Source organism: Mus musculus, chromosome 1 (assembly GCF_000001635.26).
Source record: "Mus musculus strain C57BL/6J chromosome 1, GRCm38.p6 C57BL/6J".
In the NCBI taxonomy this organism is placed as follows: domain Eukaryota; kingdom Metazoa; phylum Chordata; class Mammalia; order Rodentia; family Muridae; genus Mus; species Mus musculus.
In genome coordinates, this window is record NC_000067.6 from 156,476,559 (window position 1) to 156,500,204 (window position 23,646).

General features: G+C 45.0%; 1 long non-coding RNA gene across 2 annotated transcripts; it reads left to right on the plus strand.

Annotated features, from left to right (window-relative positions):
- Positions 1-23,646, plus strand: Gm39682. 2 transcript variants are annotated; one of them, XR_865657.1, is made up of 4 exons: positions 1-79; positions 17,780-17,814; positions 23,259-23,461; positions 23,623-23,646. It is a non-coding gene; the product is annotated as a predicted gene, 39682 (long non-coding RNA). The 2 variants fall into 2 exon arrangements; XR_865658.1 differs by lacking the exon at positions 23,623-23,646 and having other exon boundaries at positions 23,259-23,566.

Here is a 23,646-nt window from a genome sequence, read left to right on the forward strand (position 1 = left end):
GAGAAGGATCTCCACAGAACAGCAGAAGTGGAACAACAAGAAACAAGATAACAGAGATGTTCTTGGCTAAGCGTGCGGGGTAGGTCATAGTCGGGCCCTGGATTAGGGTGCTTGCTGTAGAAATCAAAGGTAAGAGAGTTGAGGGTATTTCCCTGAGGCGCAGAAGTGAAGAAACGTGAACTCGAGGTAACTACAGGTCACTTCTTTGAGCAACAGGTGGGTGTCGATATCATCTAGTATAAAGGTGAGGAGAGAAACTCCAGGGCCTCTGGCTAGAATCCAAGTGCCTTCCAAACTGGCCCATAAAAATCTCACATCACCTAATCCTGAGACCAAGGCATAGGTAGATGGGACTCTCTTCATCATATTCCAAAACAAACAAACAACAATAAACCAAGACATTTACAGAACCTGGAGACAGTTGATTGAGACTGTCTCTCGGGAAGAGAGCTAACCAAGCCACTTGAAAATTGTGGGACAAATGTTACAGGGAAAAAAAAATATGTTTGAGGCAGTGCCTACCTAATGCGGGGTCATTGTATTTAATAAGTCCATGTTTTCAAAGCTTTCCATTAGCAACCACTGTCTCCGTTGCTGCTCTTCTGGATGTGGTGAGAATGAAAGACTGGGCTAGAGAGGAGACCGAATGGAGAAGAAGCATGCTGAACCTGACTTTCTAATTAGTAGAATGGCTGTCGGGGGAAAGGAAGGAAGAATTTTCAAAATAAAGGGAAAACAAGGTCCAAACCCATAAGACAAAAGAACCCTGCAATGCATAGGGACTTCCAGGCCAGCCCAGGTCCAAGGAACAGAGAGGTAGGTTGCAGAGGATCCTTAACTACAGGGCACTTCCTGACAGACAAAGCTGAATCAGTAAGCGGGTGTGTCTGAGACATCCTGATTCAGAAACCCATAGACATTGGGGAGCCAGCAGTGGATGCCAAGTTAGGAGAGACTCATGATTTAGAAGACCTTACTGGACAGAGGTGCAGCTGGAGGTGGGTAGATTAATTAGAAGGGTGATGTGTAATATAGGTGAGATGCTAAGGAGCCAGCTTAGGCAACAGCCAAGTGGGACAGAAAGAATGAGGAGACAGATGAATGGGGAGAGGGCTGGGGATGTAGCTCAGTTGGTAGCAGGATCACCCCACGTACAAAGAGCCCTGCGTTCGATCTCCAGCACCCACTGTGTCACCTAGTCACTGTGGTGCTCATGCCCAGCCTTGGAATGGAGGCAGGAAGGTCAGAAAGTCAAAGTTATCCCTGCAACACGGGGACTTTGAGACTAGCCTGGCTGCCAAGAGACCCTGACTCAAAGAATAGGGAAGCTGATATCTGAAACATTTTAAAGGGCAGAATAAAGTAGCATTCTGGTTGCGGGAGCTAATGCTGTATTCAGAATGTGACTTAGAAAGCAGGTAACAGGATTCAATGCTGACAGAGATAAGAGTACATATCCCGGAGAAAGAGCAAGAAAAGGCTTCACTCAGGTTAATGTTTAAGCCACTCCTATTGTGACCTGAAGGAACTGAACGGGAGGCAATCAAACTAGCCTTCATGTTTTGTCTGATCATATCAATAATGAATACTTACTACAGACAATAAAATCAAATACAGAAAAGCACAGGGCTTGGGGATTTGGTTCACAAGAGGGCTTGCCTAATAAACTCAAGGCCCTGGTTTCAGTTCGCAGCACCAGAAAGAAGAAAGAAAGGGAAGAAGGAAGGAAGAAAGGAAGGGAGGGAGGGAGGAAGGAAGGAAGGAAGAGCAAATATAAATGTGGAGGAAGAGAGCAGTGGCTAGGCCTGGGCTCTGAGCCCCTTTACCAGAGCATGCTAGGTTTTACAGAAAAGTCAACGTAGAAATGGGACTTTAAGGATATGTGAACATTGGCAGGGCAGGTTGATGCCTGCTTTCAATCCCGGTGCTCAGGATGCAGAGGTGGGTGATTCAAGGCTACCCTGGTCTGCATAGGGAATTCCAGGCCAGCCCTGAAATGGAGGAACCCTGTCTAAAAAAAGAAAGAAAAAAAAAAAAAAAAAGACAGGCAGACAGACACACAGACAGAAGGACAAAACAAAAAACTGAGCATCTTAGTTCTTCAGAGGAACACTTAATGACACTGAATAGGAGGTAAATGGCTTTCCCAGCTCAAGCCTGTCACCATGGGCACTAAAATATACAGAAAATAGGTTAATTAAGAATGAAGCAAGGGGGGGCTGGTGAGATGGCTCAGTGGGTAAGAGCATCCCACTGCTCTTCCGAAGGTCCAGAGTTCAAATCCCAGCAACCACATGGTGGCTCACAACCATCTGTAATAAGATCTGACTCCTTCTTCTGGAGTGTCTGAAGACAGCTACAGTGTACTTACATATAATTTAAAAAAAAAAGTGAGAAGAATGAAGCAAGGGGGCTGGAGAGATGGCTCAGCCCTGACTGCTCTTCCAGAGGTCCTGAGTTCAATTCCCAGCAACCACATGGTGGCTCACAACCCTCTATAATGGAATCTGATGCCCTCTTCTGGTGTCTGAAGACAGCTATAGTATACACATATACATAAAATAAGTAAAAAACAAACAAACAAACAAACAAAGAATGAGGCAAGAGCCAGGTATGATGGTGCATACCTTTGATCCCAGTACTCAGAAGCCTAAGGCAGGATTGCCATAAATCAGAGGCCAGACTGGGCTACCTAATGAGTTCCAGACCAGCCTGGACTAGAGTGAGAACCAGTTTCCAAATAACCAAAGCAGAAAGATAAAATGAGATAGCCAAGTGCTCTGGAACATAGACACACCCAGATACACTTGATTGACCCTGAAGCAAGCCTGCAGGGCTGCAGTTCTCTGTCCAGTTTATAGTTTTTGGAAACACCTAAAACCACACCTGTGTGTCACACACTAAATGTTGAATGAATTAATCATCTGGGTGTGGTAGATAGTTCACACCTATAACACCAGCGCTCTGGAGGCTGAGCTAGAAGTCCAAAGTGGCTAACAGGCTCATTTCAGTGTAGCCTGGGCTACATGGTGAGACCCTATATCCACAAAAAATAAGTAAATCAAAATAAGAAAGCAAACCATTAGTATTTTGCTTAAGTCTTTTTTAATGAGTTGATGAACCAACAGCAGGCACAGGGCCTGGAGTGCAGGTCAGACACAGATTTCACTCCTTCTCTTGGTGATTTTGTCATCTTGAAAGTTCTGTGTCACTTGTGTTCTACAAAGAGATGTCTTAACATACACGGTGGAAGAGTTATCAGTCTCTAGCGGGGCCTTTCATCCCAGCTCTTAGGAGGCAGAGGTGGGAGGATCTCTGAGTTCTAGGCCAACCTGATCCACAAAGTGGGTTCCAGGACAGCCAGGGCTACACAGAGAAACCCTGTGTTTGGGGGTTGTGGGGTAATGTAGAAAATCCCAGCAGTGAATGGAGCTGACATGAACGGCATATATTGGTGTCAAGGATGTGTGTCTTAGTCAGGATTTCTATTCCTGCACAAACATCATGACCAAGAAGCAAATTGGGGAGGAAAGAATTTATTTAGCTTACACCTCCAAACAGCTGTTTATCACCAAAGAAGTCAGGACCGGAACTCAAGCAGGTCAGAAAGCAGGAGCTTATGCAGAGGCTATGGAGGAATGTTCTTTACTGGCTTGCTTCCCGTGGCTTGCTCAGCCTGCTCTCTTATAGAACCCAAGACTACCAGCCCAGAGATGGTCCCACCCACAAGGGGCCCTTCCCTCTTGATCATTAATTGAGAAAATGCCCCACAGCTGGATCTCATGGAGGCACTTCCCCAACTGAAACTCCTTTCTCTGTGATAACTCCAGCTTGTGTCAAGTTGACACACAAAAGCAGCCAGTACAATGTGTCTGTGTATTATTTGACACGGTGTACCACTAGAGGGGATTTTGATAAGGAGAGGGTTATACACGGGAGGAGGGAAGAGGGCTATAGGGCATCTCTGAATTCTGCTTTCCTATCTATCAAACCTGAGTTTATAATCTGTGGCTGGAGAGATGCTTCAGCCCATGTTAGGTGGTTCATAGTATATGAAATTCCAGCTCCTAGGGATCTGATGGCCTCCAGCCTCTGTGGACACCAGCACTCGAGTGCACATACCCATGCACAGCACTTCTGCATTCACGTAATTAAAACTTAAAAAGAAATCTTTCAAAAAGAATCAAGAAAGCCAGGCATGGAGACCCATGCCTTAATCCCAGCAACTCAGGAGGCAGAGGCAAAGAAGATCTCTGAGTTTGAGGCTAGCCTAGTCTACAGAGCCAGTTCCAGGACTACACAGAGAAAGCCTGTTCAACAAATAAACAACAACAAAAAGCCAAGGAAATTATCAGGGTCTAAGCAATGTCTCTGACTGGGTATTAACCACTCAGTTATAAGGACCAGAGTCTCAGTGGCTGCATAAAGATAGTTGGACCTGACACCCTTCCTCCTGTAATTCACTCTCAGAAGACAAAGATAAGGGGTCCCCAAAGCAAACCAGATTAGCCACATTCAGAAACTCTGGATTTGATTGAGAGACCCTGCCTTCTTAAGCAAAGTTCAGAGGATGGTCCCTGACATTAACCTCTGACCTCCACATGCACACACTCATACTGTATTAATCACACCACACATGTGCACCCACAGAATACCACACACAGGAAAATAGGGGGGGGGGGGAATCAATGAAAAAAATGGCAACATTTGTACATACCTAAGGTGTGTAAAGTATCATATGCAAAGAGGTAAAACAAAGACTAGAGTGTTAAAAATGGTCATCTCAGAATGGTACCATTTCTGGGACCTTTTTTCCTGCTCTTATAATTTGATATTTGCTTAAGCTTTCTTCGTGGAATTGAAAAATCCCCATTGGGTTATGAAAAGAAAGCAAGTCCCTTCCATTAAGTTGCCCAAACATACATATATTAAGAATTCCAGAAGAGAGATTTAAAGAAAAAGGGAAATTAAAAAACAAAACAAAACAAACAAACAAAAAACCCAACTTAAGCCAAAAAGACAGATTGCTGAAAATGTCCAGATCTGGTACATGAACCTAAACAGCCACGCTACTCACCAGACACTGAGTAGGATAAACGTGACACTTAGGCCGACATAGTGAAAAGGTTAGCCTTGGAAGACAAAATTCTGAAAGCAGCAATCTAGTGGAAGCTAGAAAAAGATCAGTAGCTAACGCTCATCTGAAATGACAGGACCGCAAATCCATTAGGTGGCATATTCCAGTAGCTGGAGAGTGGAGAGAACATCTGAGAACCAAAAATTCTATAGTCAGGGGGGAAAAAAGCAATAAAACCAAACAAACCTCCAAAGGCACAGGCATTCCCATCCCAGATTATCCAAAACGGAGAGGGTCTATTGCTAACAGATTCACCTCACAAGAAGTAGAGGTCTTTAGGCTGAAGGTAGGTGGCACTAATGAGTAACTAAACCCACATGAGAAGCAAATGAGGGGGCTGGGGAGATGGCTCCCTGGTCAGGAGCACAGGCTGCACTTGGCAGAGTATGCACCCGCATGGCAGCTCACAACCATCTTAAACTCAAGTTCCATGGGAGCACATGCCTTCTTGTGGCCTACACAGGCATCAGGCGCACTCCTGGTACACATACACATGTACAGGCAAAACACTCCCAACAATCAATTCTTTTTTTTGTTTGTTTTTTGTTTTTTTGAGACAGGGTTTCTCTGTATAGCCCTGGCTGTCCTGGAACTCACTCTGTAGACCAGGCTGGCCTCGAACTCAGAAATCTGCCTGCCTCTGCCTCCCAAGTGCTGGGATTAAAGGCGTGCACCACCACCTCCTGGCCAAGCCGCTGCCGCCGCCGCCACCACCACCACCACCACCACCACCATGATGAGGCCTTTGAGTATTTCTGTACTGACCAAAGTCAAGAAAAGGCTCACACTGGAGAGAAACACCATGCACACAGTAAGCCTTGTGTGAAAGCTTTCATTTCTTCTCATTCCTTTCAAAGTCGTGGACAACTTCACAGGGTAGAGAGATCTTTCTTCAATAATCGATGTGGGAAGGAAGGGCCCTCACTTTGTAACAGGGTCCCAGTCCTTAGTAGGCCCTGAGACCTTAGCACAACTGATTCTATGGTGGAAGTACCAACCATTCAGCCTGTAAGACTCAGCATGGAGGCAGCACCACCTACCCAAGCTAAAACAAAGGCCTAATCCATCAAAATCCATAGTTCTGGGAAATTCTCTAAATGAACTAAGCTTGCTTTTTGGCTCCTGCAGTCCCACTTCAGGCTAACTGTTCTCGTTCACCAAATCATGTCAACCCATGGCATGGTTTATGTGCTTACAAGCTCACCCTGAGAGAAAGGCTTGGGGCTATGCTGGCATCCCAGACACCCGGTCATGAGAAGCCCTTTGTGCATAAGCAGTGTGGGGAAACCATTCCTCATTCCAGTTCCCTTCAAAGAAGTCACACTGGAGAGGTACCGCACCTGTGTTTTCAGTGTGAGAAAGTTTGAAGGATTGATGATGCTTTTCACCAACATACAAAGATTCACATGGGGGCTGGGGAGATGGCTCGGTGGTTAAAAGCACTCGGTGCTCCTGCAGAGGATGAAGATTTGATTCCCGGCACCTGCATGACAACTTGAGACCTGATATAACCCTATCCCCCAGGGGGTCTGGTACTCTCTTCCAACTTTCTCAGGCACACACATGATGCTCTCTGGCACACACATGATGCACACACATATACCCTGGCAAAACACTCGTAAACACAAAATAGTAACAGATCTAAAAAAAATGTTTTATCTTTTTAAGATTTATTTTTATGTATATTTATGTGTATCCCTGTGAAAGTATACAATGTTTATGCCAGTGCCAAAGAGGGCATCAAAGTCCCTGAGCCTAAAGTTATAGGTAACTGCCAGCTGCCCAATGGGTGCTGGGAATGGAACTTGGGTCCTCTGGAAGGGGAACAAGCGCCTTTAACCACTGAGTCATCCCTCCAGCTCCACCATTGCTTTAAAAAATATTATGTTCATTTTATCTGGATGTATAATTGTTTTGTGTGCATGTATGTATATGTATGTGTATCATGTGCATACTTTGTGCCTGTGGGTGTCAAAGTGAGCATTGGATCTCATCCCACACAATTACTACACACAGGCTGCTTGCTCAGTGGTAAGTTATGAGTTGTATCTGTTATAATAAACAAACAATAAAGGAGGAAGAATGAAAACACAAGAGAAAACAAAAAATTTCATCCACTGGGTGATGGTGGTACACACTGTTAATCCCAGCACTCAAGAGGCAGAGGCAGGCAGTTCTCTGAGTTCAAGACCAACCTGGTCTACAGAGTGAGTTCCAGGACCGCCAGGGATACACAGAGAAACCCTGTCTCAAAAACCAGCCCCCTCCCATTAAATTCAACTGTATCAATTATGATGATAACTGAACACAAACGGTGTGTGCCTGGTGTCACTGTTGGGAAGCTGAGGAGGGATAATACTGAGTTCAAGGCTAGGCTGAGCAACAGGCAGCACAACAAGATCCCGTCTCAAGAGGACTGGGGGGTGGGGTGGGGTTGGGGGGGAGAGGGACAGTGAGATAAGCTCAGAAGGTAAAGGAGCTTGCCACCAAGCTTCACTCCCTGAGTTCAATCCCCAGGACCCAATGGTAGGAGGAGAGAATGGACTTCTTTAAGTTGTCATCTGACCTCTACATGAACACCATCACACACAGACACACACACACACACACACACAGAGAGAGAGAGAGAGAGAAATCATGTAGTAAAACATTTAAAAGAAAGGGGAAAAAAAAGATGGTTCTGTAGGTACAGCTGCTTTCTGATGACCTGAGTTCAATCTCCAGATCCCATGACAGAAGGAAAGGCGGACTCTCCAAAGTGACCCTGTGGCCTCCACATGACTGCACACACTCATACTCACACATAACAGTAATTTAAAAAAAAAAAGAAAATCAAGAGTGTGGACTTCTCCCATCATCATGTATCTATATATGAAATTGTTAAATAAAAATTTCAAAACATAGCTTTAACAGCTCAAGAGCGGAAAGGGGAGAAAGCAAGCCATCAGGATAACTCCGAGGGTAAAGGCAGTTGCTGCTGATTGCTGCCAAACCTGGAAATAAGAGAGATTAAATCAGAAATGATCACACTACTAATAATAAGACCTAACTGTACACCATCTTTAGAAAACATGGGTTAAATTCAAAGATACACAGACCTTTCAAAGGATAGAAAAAATACAGACTATAATAAGAGACTATAAGCCAGAGTAGCCATCGGGAGATAGGTTATAAGACAAAATAGACTTTAAGGGAAACAACAGCAAGAACAGTGTAAGTGTTCGGGGCAATTGTTAAGCGGGGTCACCATGAGGCTCAGCAGTTCTGCTCCTGGGAAGACCCAAGAGAACTGGAGACAAAGACCCCAAAACACCAGTACTGGGATGTCCACAGCTGCATCGTGCATGACAGCAGGAAGTGGGAACAACTCACCATGTGGAGCTGATGAGCAAATACAGCAGAGGCATCTATATAGCAGAATATTATTCAGCCAGGAAAAGAACTGTGAGCCATCACACGTTCCAACACGGATGAACCTTTGTGCTGGGCTAAGCAAGGAAAGGGCTGCTGCTAGGAGCCACATATTCTATGAGCCATTTATATGAAATATTCAGAAAAGTTAATCAAGCTACAGGAGACAGAAAGCAGCTCTGTAGTTGCCTAGGACTGGGAGGAAATGGGAGGGAGTTGCTCATAGATAGTTCCTCTGGGGAAGGATGAAACTATTCTAAAACGATTGCAAGTGAAATTCCAAAACTCGGAATATACTTAAAAGCCCATGAAACTAGCCAGTGGCGCACGCCTGTGATCCCAGCACTCAGGAGGCAGAAGTAGGCAGATCCCTGAGTTCGAGGCCAGTCTGGTATACAGATCAAATTCCAGGACAGTCATGGATACACAGATAAGCCCTGTTTTGAAAACAACAAAACAATAAACAAACCAGTAAACTGTAGTCATGAAAAATGTTAGATTTATGTATTTTATCTTATGTGCATGAGTGTTTTGCTTGCATGTATGTGTGTGCACGATAGACATGACTGGTATCCCCAAGGAGGTCAGGAGAAGGCACCGAAACCCATAGAACTAGAATTATGAATGTTCGTCAGCCATCTGTGGACATTAGCAACCAAACTCAGATCCTCTGTAAGAGCAGAAAGTACACTTAACTGCTGAGCCATCTCTCCAGCCTGAAACTCTACATTCATTTGGTTGGTTGGTTAGTTGTTTTGGTTTTTGAGTCAGGGTTTCTCTGTGTAGCCTTAGCTATCCTGGAACTCACTCTGTAGGCCAAACTGGCCTCAAATTCAGAGATCTGTCTGCCTCTGCTTCCTGAATGCTGCAATTAAAGGTGTGTGGCACCACCTCCTTGGCTGGGGTGGAGCCTTGTGGACGAGTGTGTGCTTAGTGTGTGCAAAGCACGGTGTTTAATCCTACGCACCATAAGAGCTAAAACTATGTAATATTTATCTGCTTCTTCAACTCCATAGTTAAAAGCACTTTCCCCACAAACCTGGTGAACAGAGTTAGATTTCTGGAACCCCAGCAAAACTGGAAAGAGAGAACCATGTCCAAAGAGTTATCTTCTGACCTCTACATACATGCTGTGGCACGCATGTGCAAAAACAAAACAAAACAAAACAAAAGCAAAAAATGAAAACAAAAAACCCACATGACTCTCACACATATGTGATTACATATAAATCCCAGCCAGGGGTGGTAATGCAAGCCTTTTGTCCCAGCACTGGGGAGGCAGAGGCAGGGAGATTGATGTATGTTTGAGGACAGGCTGCTGCCTACAGAATGAGTTTCTGGACAGCCAGAGCTACATAGTGAGACTTCCTCAAACAAACAAACAAACAAACAAACAAACCCCAGTTGAGCAATATGCATCTGTATTCTTTGCCCTCCTCCCTCAAGATGGGGGGAGGGGTAGTAGAGTCACCTGGAAGCTTAAGGAGCAGCTACCCTGGAGTCATTGCAGGACATAAACAAGAGAGATCCTGTCTCAAGAAGGTGAAAGGAGATCAGTTGTGTTTTGGCCTGTGTTCTATGGCACACATGAACTTGCACTTGTCTTCCTCCCCCTCCCTCCTTCTCTCTCTCTCTCTGAACATGCATGCTATTATTATCCATACCCTGCCCTCCCTGTATGGCATCTAACAGGTTTTGAATGCCACTAAATCACACATGTAGGAAGTGGGAAGTACACCTCAGAAAGTTCTCTAAACTTGCTGTGGTGGCACCTACCTGCAATCCAGGATCGGGAGGTAGAGGCAGGAAAGTCAGGAGTACAAAGTCATCCACAGCTGCATGGAGAGCTGAAGCTCAGTCTGGCTACATGGGACCTCGTCTCAAAAACACAACAACAACAAAGTGGAGCTTTCTTAGATGTGGTGTATTTAAGAAATCCAACCAGTGAGCCAGGTGTGGTGGCACACGCCTTTAATCCCAGCACTTGGGAGGCAGAGGCAGGCGGATTTCTGAGTTCAAGGCCAGCCTGGTCTACAAAGTGAGTTCCAGGACAGCCAGGGCTACACGGAGAAACCCTGTCTCGAAAAAACAAAAACAAACAAACAAAAAAACAAAAACAACAAAAAAAAGAAATCCAACCAGTAAGAGTGATAGCTGTTGAAACGCAAGTTTCTTATCCTCAGGACACACAATGCAACAGAGAGCAATTACCCAACAAGCAACACCGACTACTGTACTCTTTACCACAAAGAAGGACTAATATAGGTGAGAGAGCCTGTGAGTCAGAGAGAGACACTGGGATAATGACACAGGTGTCTTGGGATGACTTTTGGAGTGAAAGATGGGAAGACATTAAACTTCCTACCCAGAGACGAACGCCAGTCTGCAAAGCCATCTTCTAATAGAGCGTCTATTCACCAGTACCTATGCCCTACTTTTCAGCTCCCCTGGAGTCTAGTGATATCACCAGTCAAGGGGATGGAGAGATGGCTCAGAGGTTAAGAGCATTGGCTGCTCATTCAGAGGACCTGGGTTCAATTCCGTGGCTCACAACCATCTGTAACTCCAGTTTCAAGGGATGCCATCTTCTGGCCTCTTTGGGCACTGCACGCGTGCACAGACGTAACAAGTAGGCATAACAATCATAGACATAAAATAAGAAATATTTAAAAAGAAGCTAGTTACCACCAGAAATCCAAGTGGCGATTCTGATTTCGAACAGTATACTCAATGGCCACCTGTTAGAAATCTGAAGGGTCAGTGGGTAAAGGAATTGCCATACAAACAAGAGACCCTGAGCTTGAGGGATCCTCAGACTGATGTAGACCTCTGGTTCCCACATGGATGAGCCTATACACATACATACATACATACAAAAAAAAAAGTTTTAAGCTTTGAATAAAGCTCGATTGACATGTTGGTCCATACCTGCGGTCCCAGCACTCAGGAGGTTGAGGTAAGACACCTGTTTGTTTCAGAACTTTCAGGGGGTCTGCCACAGTATTCCAGATGAAGAAACTTGACAAAGCACATTAATTATACCAAAGGTCACACATCCCACTCACCGGAGCTAGAAACCAACCTCTGTGTAAACACTTAATCTCTGGGAAAATATGTTGCACTCTCTCTCTCTTACCTCCTGAACATTCTTGCATCAGTTATGGTTTAGGAAACACGGTGGAGGAGTGAGAGATGAGAGTGTAAAAGGTAACCAGAAGTCAGGAAAACAGTCTGGAGTGCAGAAGTAGAAACAGAGGCAGGTGTGCACCTCCTAGCAGTCAGCTTTGTGACTCAATGTGGAAATTCCTCGGCTGACACACCGCAACAGGCGAGAGTTATTTTTCTTTTCCTCAAATGCACTCTTTCATTCCACCTCTTGAGTGACTTTTACATACCCAGCACTGGTTTAATGTCCAGAATAAGAAATGATGAAAGACACCATTCTGCCCTCAAGCGTTGTTATAAACTAATCTCGAGACATTTCTTATATGCCAAGGTCCCCTCCCCGCCCCCTGTCAAGTAAAACACGCCAGGTACCAGGTAAATGGTGAGAGTTCAGAGAACCAAAGAAATTCAAAGTGGTGCTCCCGGCTTGGCGTGCAGCTAAAGTGGTCAACTTAACTGGCTTGGTCACCTTTGTGACAAATACCCAAGGAAGCAGATTAAAGGTTAAAGGGTTTATTTAGACTTGTATTTTCAGAGATGCCAGTCTACAGTTGGCTCTATTGTTTATGGGCCTCTGGGGTGGGGGGGGCATCATAGCATCCAGGGGGAGGGGGCAGTCCATCATAGCCATGGGTATAGAAATGGGAAAGATCCCAGGGCAATCCACTTCAAAGGTATACTTTCAGTGACTGGCTTCAATGATCAGACACAAGACAACCATGTCTCATACTCCCTAACACTAGTGGTAGCCATGGATTGTAGCCATAGATGAACGCACCTTCTCTCCTCCTCTGAGAAGCTTCTGTTTGCAGTAGACAGAGACCCACAAGCTGGCCAATGTGCAAAGAATAGGAAACTGCAGAATTCCCAGTCCTAAATGGAACATACTGTTCTGCACGTGCCTCACATCCAAGGCTCGGGAATCATTTCAGAAGCGAGGGCACAAAGAGTTGAAGAGCCACCATTGGTGAATAACTATAAGAAAAGACTGAACAAAGAAGGGCAGATGCACGTGTGACCTCACAGTGATTGTGACAGCTTTCACAAAACACATGCAAGCCCAAGCCAGCACTAGGAGACTTGGTAGGCACACAATTCCACTGTCTTTAAGGAGGTATTGGCTACTGGGAGAAGGGAAGAGAGTTTTTTTCCTTGAAGAGTGTGGTTCCTGAGATATTGACCATGCTCCAGTGGAAAAACACAATTCTATGAATATTTGGGCAGCATGAATTGTTCTTTTCTTTTCTTTTCCTTTCCTTTCCTTTTTTTTTTTTTTTTTTTTTTTGAGGGGGTTTCTCTGTGTAGCTCTGGCTGTACTGCATCTCGCTCTGTAGACCTGGCTGTCCTGGACCTCAGAGATCTGCCTCCCTCTGCCTCCCAAGTGCTGTGATTATGTTCTTCACGAGGGAAGGAGGGAGGGAAGGAGGGAGGACACAAAGTTAGGTGGGTAGGGAACGGTGGTGGATTTGGGAAGAGTTGGGATGAGGGTGTGATTGTGATCAGAACATCCTGTATGACCCTCAACAAAGGCTCAGCATTAAGAGCACACAGGCTGTTCTTCCCACGGCTCTGGGTTCAATCCCCAGCACCAAGGCCAGCTCACAGTTGTCTATAACTTCAGTCCCAGAGAATCTGACACCGTCTTCTGGCCTCCAGGGGCACCAGGCATGGTCCTAGTGCATAGACATAACATGTAGGCGCTCACCCATACTCATAAAATAAAAATAAACAAATCAACCCAGGCATGGTGTCGCACGCCTTTAATCCCAGCACTCAGGAGGCAGAGGCAGGTGGATTTCTGAGTTCGAGGCCAGCCTGTTCTACAAAGTGAGTTCCAGGACAACCAGAGCGATACAGAGAAACCCTGTCTCAAAAAACAAACAAACAAACAAACACCAAAAACAAAACAAATCTTTAAAACAATGGCAAAGAAATTAATTAAATGTATCAGGAGTTCAAGTCCAGACCACACAAAAGGAAACTCTGTCTCAAAACAAAAACAAAAAAAGAGAAGAAAGCTGCAGCCTCCCACCCCGAGCAATTTGGGGAAGAGGGTACCACAAAGGGCAGGGATTGCTCAGCAGGACCCCCAGGGCCTGGTCCCTCTAGGTTTGCAGGACACCCTGGAGGTCCTGAAACTCCCAAACTGGTCCGTCCATGTCTGCCATATCATCATAATCTCAGCACACTTTTATATGGCTCAGATGCCTTTTGGAATGTAGGAACCGACCCATGACATCCGCCATCAGATAGCTTTCAATGCCTACAGTCGAAGTTTCCAGGCTCTGCTGTAACCCCGCCCCCTGCAGCCTCCACCAGTGCTGCCACCACCTCCTCCTTTTTTTTTCCACCAATGTTTTTAAGTGTCAAGATGACTCAGCTGGATTGACGAGATGATTCAGCGGATAAGAGCTCTGATTGTTCTTCCGAAGGTCCTGAGTTCAAATCCCAGCAGCCACATGGTGGCTGGCTCACAACCACCCGCAATGAGACCTGATGCCTCTTCTGATGTCTTCTTGTCTGAAGACAGCTACAGTGAACTTATTTATAATAATAAATCTTTAGAAAAAAAAAAAGATGGCTCAGCTGATGAAGGCACTTGCTTGCCTCTGAGCCTGGCAGCCTAGGTTCAGCCAGTCCTCAGAACCCACAGGGTGGAAGGAGACACATTATTATCTTCTCCACAGAAATGCCTTGGTATGTGCCCTAACCTCCCCTCCCCTCCCCCAATAAATAAGTAAATGAATAAATATATAAATAAATGTAAATGTATATATTTAAAATGTTTTGATTCATAACTTTCTTTTTTCTGTTACTATAAAGACTGCATTAAACTATGACTGCCTTGAAACATCTAACTTTCTGTTCCCAGGCATGGTTCAGCTCCAGATAAACTCCTACGTTCTTTGAGGTGAAAGCTGGTTTTCTTGCGTCAACCCCACTATCTGTTCTGAGATTCAAACGCCACATGTAGCCAACTAATGACCTTGAACTCCTGATTCTCCTGTCTCCACCACACAAATGTGGGAACATAGGCACACACCACTACCCTCATCTCAGGCCCTGATTAAAAAGGGGGAACAGAGGGATAGATAAGACGGTACTAAGAAGGAGTGGATGCTGGGCCATTGTGAAATATTGAGGAAGTGGAGCCACTTAGAGCCAAAAGCAATGAAATGAGGAGGAGGAGGTGAGGAGGGAGGTGAGAGGCTACACACTAATGACTGCATCTCCAGAAGCCTTGCCTCCAGACAGTCTGAGGAAACCTTGAGATCCTACTTAAAAGCAAGCCTGCTCCTGATGTTTTATAGAGGAGTGTGACACAAAGGATGTGTCAGCAGGGTTAACTGTCTTCTCTCAGTTTGATTGTGCAATTTTGTGCAAGGAAGGTCATTTTGCTAAATGCACAAGCCCGGTTGATTTGGCAAAATTACCTTTTAATAAGGATTAAAGATTCCAAGACAGGAATTGGCGTTAAAGGAAAGACCACAGGTAGCCCAGGAAGGTGAGGGTACAGGCAGAAGCCAGCTGCTGCCAGACCGGTCGGTTCTAGGGATGAGAACAAGTAGGTTTAACTGGGATTGCCCAATGATATTCAAGTAGTTAATAAAACAGACTGGACTCAAATACCGAAAGTCTTGACTCTCCTTAATCAGGAACTTTCTGCGATGGTATAGAACAGTTACAATCAGTAAAAATTGTGTGTGTGTGTTAGTCTCAAAAGTCATCTTCTTTGGGTTGTTGGCACAGTATTTCTATTTGGCCTGGAACTCCCTATGAGGCTTGGCTGGCTGGCCAACAAGACCCAGGTATCCATTTCTCTCTGCTTCCTCAGCACCGGGGCTACAAATGCCCCCTCCCCCATGCCAGGCTATTTTACATGGGTTCTGGAAGATCAAACACTCAGGTCCTTATACTTGCAAGGCCAGTGCTTTGTGGACTAAACTGTTCCCCCAGCCACATAACACTTAATAGTCTCATACCTAACTTATAGCGTGGTCACACTGTTTAATAGCAGAGACCTGTGAGACCATCCCTGCCCATCTGAATTCTTTTGTGTTTTTATGTTTTTGAAAATTGAGAGTTTATGTTTATGTGCATGAGTGTTTGCCTGATGTCTGCACACCATGTGTGTTCAGTGCCCTGGGAGTCCAGAAGAGGGCGTCAGATCCCCCTAGGACTGGAGTTACAGAACCTGGGACTGGAATTACAAACCTGGGCTGGGATTTGAACAGGTCCTATGAGGAGTAGCCGGTATTAGTATTAGTGCTCCTAACTAGTGAGCCATCACCCCAGCCCCATCTTTCCTTGGTGTTTGTTTGTTTGTTTGTTTGTTTTTGAGACAGAATTTCTCTGTGCTGTCCTGGAGCTTGCTCTGTAAACCAGGCTGGCCTCAAAGTCACAGAGATCCTCCTGCCTCTGCCTCCTGAGTGCTGGGGTTAAAGACATGAGCCACCATCCCCATCCCCATCTTTTATAAAGATTTACGTTGTGTTTGTGTATTTCCTGCATGTATGTCTGTGCACTATGTGCATACCTAGTGCCAGAGGAGGTCAAGAGGGTATCAGATCCCCTGAAACTGTAGTTTCTAACAGTTGTTAGTTGCCACGTGGTTGCTGGGAATTGAACCAGGGTCCCCTGGAAGAACAGCCAGTAATCTTAACCACTGAGCTGTCTCTTCAACTCCACATTCAGTGTGATTGCCTCCCCAGCCCCCCAGAACTTTTAAACATGGCATCTGGCTTTGTAGTCCAAGCTGACCTGGAACTCACGGTCCTTCTGCTTCTGTCTTCTGGGCCACAACACTGGGCTTCATAGATTAAATTCTTAAGGAGTTGTTAAAAGAATTGCTCATTCCGTCTCTCTGTCCACCGCCTACCCTGAGATGTGGTGGCAACACACACCTAACATCATTTCTCAAGAGGCAGAGGCAAGAAAACTTCAGCAAGTTCAAGGCCAGCTTGGCCTACATGAGGAATTAACTCCAGGCCACTCCAAGCTACAAAGTAATACACCATCTTTAAAAGAAAAAGAATAATACTCTGTGTGACTCTCTCTCTCTCTCTCTCTCTCTCCCCCTTCCTCCTCCCTCCCTCCTTCCTTCCCTCCCCCTTCCCCCCACCTCCTCTCTGGCTTCATTCACACTAAGCATGTACTTTACCCCTCAGAAACAACACTTCCCAATTCAGCGATTAGAATCTCATAATTAAGGTCTCATAACTTCCTTATAGCTGAAATTAGGAAAGAAAACTGTTCATAAAAACATCCTTTGGTGTCGATATTAGAGTCAAAATCATTGGGATGAATCACAGATGTTCCCATGATAGCAAATGAATTCTAGAATCAAAGAGATGACTTAATTCAACCCATACCTTGTTGGGTAACCAATGCAGGCATTATGCCTCATGCACTCAACACAGGGCACTAATGACAGAAGGAAAGAAAAAATAAAATCTATTTCAGAAACTCCGAGGGATGATGCTCCCTGGTGGTTTAGTGGTTAGGATTTGGCGCTCTCAACACCGAAGCCCTGGTTCAATTCCCAGTCAGGGAAGCCTCTCTTCTTGTTAGGCAGTGGTGGCGCATGCCTTTAATCCCAGCACTTGGGAGGCAGAGGCAGGCAGATTTCTGAATTCCAGGCCAGCCTGGTCTACAGAGTGAGTTCCAGGACAGCCAGGGCTACACAGAGAAACTCTGTCTTAGAAAAAAAAAGAAAAAGAAAAAGAAACTCTGAGGGGAAAGAGCAGAGCCACAACCAGACCCTGCCTTCCAGATGGACAAATCCCCAGACCAAACTTTGCACCCTTTCAGTTACCAGATTAATGAAAAATTAATTTTCGTGTGTGTGTGTGTGTGTGTGTGTGTGTGTGTGTTTTACTTGCAAATCAGTTTGTGCATCATATACTATAGTGCCCTCAGAGGCCAGAACGTGGTTTCAGATCACTTGAGGACTAGAGATAGAGATGATTGTAAGTCCCATGTGGGTGGTGAGAATCGAACCTGGGTCCTCTGGAGGAACTATCAGTTCTCAGATGACTTTATAATCGTGGATTTTGTCTTATTTAGGGTTCCTGTTACTGTGAAGAGATTCCATGATCAAGGTAACTCTTTTTGTTTGTTTGTTTGTTTGTTTATTTGTTTCTTTTTTTGTTTTGTTTTTTGTTTTGAGACAAGGTTTCTCTGTATAGCTCTGGGTGTCCTGGAACTCACTTTGTAGACCAGGTTGGCCTCGAACTCAGAAATCCACCTGCCTCTGTCTCCCGAGTGCTCGGATTAAAGGCATGCACCACCAGGACCGGCGAGGCAACTCTTAAAACACGAAAGAAAACATATAATTGGGGCTGGCTTACAATTTCAGAGGTTCACTCCCTTACCATCATGATGGGGAGCACGGAAGCATCCAGGAAGACATGGTGCTGGAGAAGGAGCTGAGAGTTCTACATCTGGATCTACAGGCAGCAGACGGGGACTGTAATTTTGGGTGTAGCTTGAGCATAGAAGGCCTCAAAGCCTACTTCTACAGTGACTTCCTCGTACAAGGCTACACCCTATGGCCCAAGCAGTCAGACACATGAGTCTGTGGGGGCCATACCTATTCCGAGCACCAGATATAATGACACTTTCTATTTTTAATTACATTTATTTTATTCTCTGTACGTGTGTGCTATGATATATGTGGAGGTCGGATGACTGAGTAGAAATCAGTTCTCTCCCTTCACCTACGTACACAGGGACTCCTGGTGGTCAGCAAGCTTCTACCCACAGAGGTCAGCCTTAAAGAGCTGTTCCCATTCTTTCCTGGAACTTGACTTCAGCTGACTCGAGGAGGCTTCCTGCTGAATTTGCTGCTCGGCATCTAATAATTTCTCACGGTGCCTTCAGGAACATAGAAATACAGAAAATAATGACAAGCACCAGCAGGTGCTAGAGCATTCTGAAGTGAAACTATAAATATTAGTCACGCTGAAACTCTAAGCAGATGCACCGATTGTTTCCTGAGAAACCAAGGACAGGGTGAGCCAACATGTTCAACTAAAAGTACGAAAGAACAGATGTAAGGAAAACTCACCGCAATTAAGATTCATACTGGCTTTTTTTCCTCATAAAGAATAAAATTTGCTCCGCTTCTCTCCTCTATAAATGCTCCCTTTAATTAACCTTAGCATTGTGATTATATGTTGAGTTTTTTAATACCCAGTGTTCCTGTACTCCAGACACAAAACTCAAATAGGAAAGAAAAAACACAGAGAACTCTCTAAAGTCTCTGAGCAAATTTCTAGCAACCTTTCTTTCCACACATAGTGAGTGAAAATGTTTCAGTGTGCTGTGTGCGTGTGCATGTACACACACAAACACACACACACACACACAGAGAGAGAGAGAGAGAGAGAGAGAGAGAACTATTCCTTTGTAAAAGACAAGGCAGAAGTCTATCTTGACTTTGAAGCAGGACTTACCACTGGGACCTGGGACTCAAGTATTAGGCCAGGCCGGCTGGCCAGCAAGCCCAGAGATGGCTGTCCCTCCCTCCACAGCTGCCGCACCCAACCTTGTACATTGTTTCTGGGGCTCAAACTTGGGCTCTCATTCTGGCACTGCAAGCACTTTGCAGATTGAGCCATCTCTCCAACCACTAGGAATATACTTTTTTCTAATTAATAATTTATTACGTTTATTAAAAGGACCTGAATTTAATTCCCAGCATTCATGTCAGATGGCTTACAACCACCCGTAACTCCAACTCTAGGAGATCTGATGCCATCTGATCTCCTTGGGCACCCGGCACACACATGGTTCATACACATACCTGCAATCAAACACTCACATACATAAAATACATCTAAAATGAATAAATTAAAACAAATTCTAATTTCTAGAGATCGCCATCAATAGATAAAATCCTTATGTAGGGGCTAGGGAGACACAATGGGTGACCTGCTTGTGATAAGCAGTAGGATATGAGTTCAGATAACCAACAGAAGGCAGCAGAAGGGATGCACTGTGAGTCCTGAGCCTAGGCCTTCAGGCTCTCAGCAGCCTCTGCTGTCAATCTTTCCCAAACAAAGCCACACTGTAAAGAAGTTAAAATGATTACCAGACAGTGAGCAGCTACTTGGATTGAACAGTTCCCCACACAGTAACTGTCCCTATTGTCTTAGTTTGGTTTCTGTTGCTGTGATGAACACCATGACCAAAGGCAGCTTGGAAAAGAAAGAGTTTATTTTGATTTACAACTCTCAGATGACACTCCATCACTGAGGGAAATCAGAGCAGAAAACCTTGAGGCAGGAACCTTGTAGCAGAGATGGGGGGTGGGGGTGGGGGACCAGGAGGAGGGATGCTGCTTACTGGCTTGCTTCTCCTGGCCTGCTCAGTTTGCTTTCTTATATACTTAAGGACTTCCTGCCCAGCCAGAGGGCTGGCCCCTTTTACATCAGTCACCATTCAAGAAGATATCTGGTGGAGGCATGTTCTCAATTAAGGTTCCTCTGCAAAGATGCCTCTAGCTTGTATCAAGCTGACAACACTAAACCAAACCAAACAAACAAACACAACCAGCATACCTGGCAAGGAACAAATCCTATTGCGAACCCAGACTACACTCAATAGAAGTGTAACAATTTAGAGCGTAATTGCTAAACATGAAATAAATGTGTCATTGTAAAAATAGAAACAAGAACACAGAGTGGTTTCCTTCCCTAGGACCTTGGGAAAGAATCACATCAAAGGGTTAAAAAGACTGAGGCTGATAATGTAAACCAAAGAGTGCCGATGAACAATGTTACATCACCAGCTGAAATCCCTCAAGCCTTACGTCAGTACATGGTCAGGTACAAACTGTTGGCGTATTTTCTAATTAGTGTCACAATCATGTGTGTGTGTGATGTATAGAGCTTCCACTGTGTATCTTTATATGTATGTATGTGTGGGTATTCATATTTGTGCATGTGTATGAATGGCGTGCGTGTGTATGTATGTGTGTGTGTGTGTGTGTGTGTGTGTGTGTGTGTGTGTAGGCCAGATTAGGCTCAAGTGTCATTCCTTAGGAGCTTTCCACCTTATTCTTTGCAACAGGGTCTTTCGGTGGTCTTGAGCTAGCCAAGCAGGTTAGGCAGGCCAGTGAATTCCAGGTAGCTGGCCCAAGAGCCTCTGGAGATGCTTCTGTTACCACATCCTATCTTTGAGCAGAGATCATTGGGATTACAGACACTTCTATGTGGGTCATCAAACTGGAGCAGCAAGCATTTTTATACATTGTTTAAGAGACTGAATCTCAAACGACGTCAAGAAGTAAGGATGAGCAGACATTCAAGGTTGTTGTAGTGCTGAATATGCTTGTCCCAGGGAGTGGCACTACTAGAAGGTGAGCCCTTGTTGGAGTAGGTATGGCCTTGCTGGAGGAAGTGTGTCACTGTGGAGGGGAGCTTTGAGACCCTTCTCTCAGCTGCCTGGAAGAGAACCAAAAGACAGTCCTCTCCTAGTTGCCTTTTGATGAATATGTAGAACTCTCAGCTCCTCTAGCACCATGGCTGCCTGGACACTGCCATGTTTCCTGCCTTGAGGATATTGGACTGAACCTCTGAAACCTGTAAGCCAGTCCCAATTAAATGTTGTCCTTTATAAGAGTTGCCTTGGTCATGGTATCTGTTCACAGCAATGAAACCCTAAGTTAGTACCAGGGACTGAGATATTGCTATTGGTAGCCCTGACCATGTTTATGTTTGGAGGAATGTAGATTCTGGAACTTTGGAAAGAAAGCAATGGAATACTTTAAGTGGGGCTTAATGGGGCATCCTAATAAGAATATGGAAGACAGTGGTCCTGAGGGTGATTTGAACTGTGAGACCCTGGATCGAGATTCTTCAAGGGAGAAATTTAGTATGTGGCCTAGAGACTCTTGTGATATTTTGGTGAAGAATGTGGCTGGTTTTTTTTTTTTTTTTTTCCTTGTCTGAAGAATCTGCCTATGGCTAAGGTGAAGAGATTCATCAGATTAATTTCATTGACAAAAGAAGTCTCAAGTAAACCAAGTTTAGACTCTGTGCTGCGGTTTGCTCTATAAAGACTGTTTTGATCAAGTGTAGCAAACTTAGGAAGGTAAAATACAAAATGTACGGTTCAACAAGTAAAGGGGCACCAGGAAGTAGGATGAGGCTAAATCCTGTGTTCAAAGACTTTCAATGGAATTAAGGGAGTGGTGACCTCAGAGCAAGGACCCACCCAGCTGAACACATTTGCAGTTGTAATAGAGAGAGTTGTATCATGTTAGACATTATTATGACCTGGTTATTGTTTTCGTTTGGACATAAGGAGATACGATTATGTGTCAAATTGATAAGGGATGGATGGTGATGGCTATTATCAGTTGTCAACTTGACTAAGATCTATAATAAGATGCTTAAGTTGAGGCATTGCGGGGGTGGGGGGGATATACACCTTTAATTCCAGGAGACAGAGCCTTATAGATCTCTGAGTTCAAGGTCAGTTTACAGAGCAAGTTCCAGGACAGCCAAGCATAGGTAGTGAGGGATGTAATAGAACAAGGGGGCCATGTTCCAGCCCCAGAAAGCAGCCAAACTCAGCAGCCTCAGCATGTGGCTCTGGCTTTAGAGTCAAGAGTAGAAGGAGTTACTGAGAAATTTGATGCTAATTAGCTGGAGCTAAGAAATTAAGAAGACCAGCATCACTGAGGTGAACTCTTCTGGAAAGTCTTTTCTGAGAGCAGAAAGAAGCTGTGTTCCAGAGATAGAAGACAGACCTGGTAATGTGTAAGAGTCATCTAGGTGGTACTGGTTTTGAAGGCTTGAAGGGGTCATGGAGAGCAACTGAGGCTTGGCACTGTGAGAGGCCAGGGCAGGCCACTGATGAAGGTGCAGCTTCAATTGCGTTGATGGTCCAGAATTGAAGGGGTCATGCAAAGATGTTGAACCTTGGCACCATGAAGAAAATCTATGAGAGGCTATTAGTGAAGTGAAGCCTAGTTGCAGAGGAAGACCCCAGCATATTGGAGATGCCAGAACCATAAGATGACCACCAAGAACAGCAGTGGCAGTGGAGTGGAACCAACTAGAACCTAGAGTGCTACAGAGGGCAGAGCTGGAGAAGCAATCCAAGCTCTTTGGAGGAGCCCAGAAGATCACGTGTGGATCCCAGATACTGGAACAAGAAGCTGTAAAGTTATTGTTGCCTTGAAGACCCCAAGATGTTAGCGATGCCAGAGCCTTGGGTTTCTGCCGAGGAAAGTTGCTAATGGGCAGTGGAATCTGCCCAAAAGCAAGTTGTTACAGAGGGCTAGGGTTCAGTTCACAACACCCATGTGGTGTCTCAAAACGTTTGGTCTATAACTCAAGTTCCAAAGGATCCAAGGCCCTCTTCTGGCCTCTATTGCAGGCAACTGATACACAGACATGACGCAGGCAAAACACTCGTTCATGCAAAACTGAAATAAATAAGTCTTTTTTTTTTAAGTGACCCTTAGAAAACCTTTTCCAATATAACTCTGTCGACACACTTAGTTAAACTCTTTAATTTTGCTTCACGACAGCTTGTCCAGCGTGCAAGGACGCACAGCCGATGCACAGCCGCGGTGCCTACCTACACAAGACTAAGCTTGGAGTCAGGCTCCAGAACCTTCCTCCCCTAAGTGCTCCTGCAGCACCTCCACCCACAGTCAGCAACATGCCAGCGGCGTCCTGAACTGCATACTTAATGATGATGACACTGTTTAGTGACATCACAGGTTCAAAGGTGGGGCTCAAAGATGGTAGTATTGGGGACAATGTCCTAAACAGGAGGGCTCTAGCTGTGTAAACGGAAGGACTGTTGTTTGATAATAGAAGCCTCAATCCAGCATTCCTCAGGAATCTTTGGGGTGTTTTTTTAATTGTTGTTGTTGTTTGTTTTTCGAGACATCTTGTGCGCACTCGACTGGC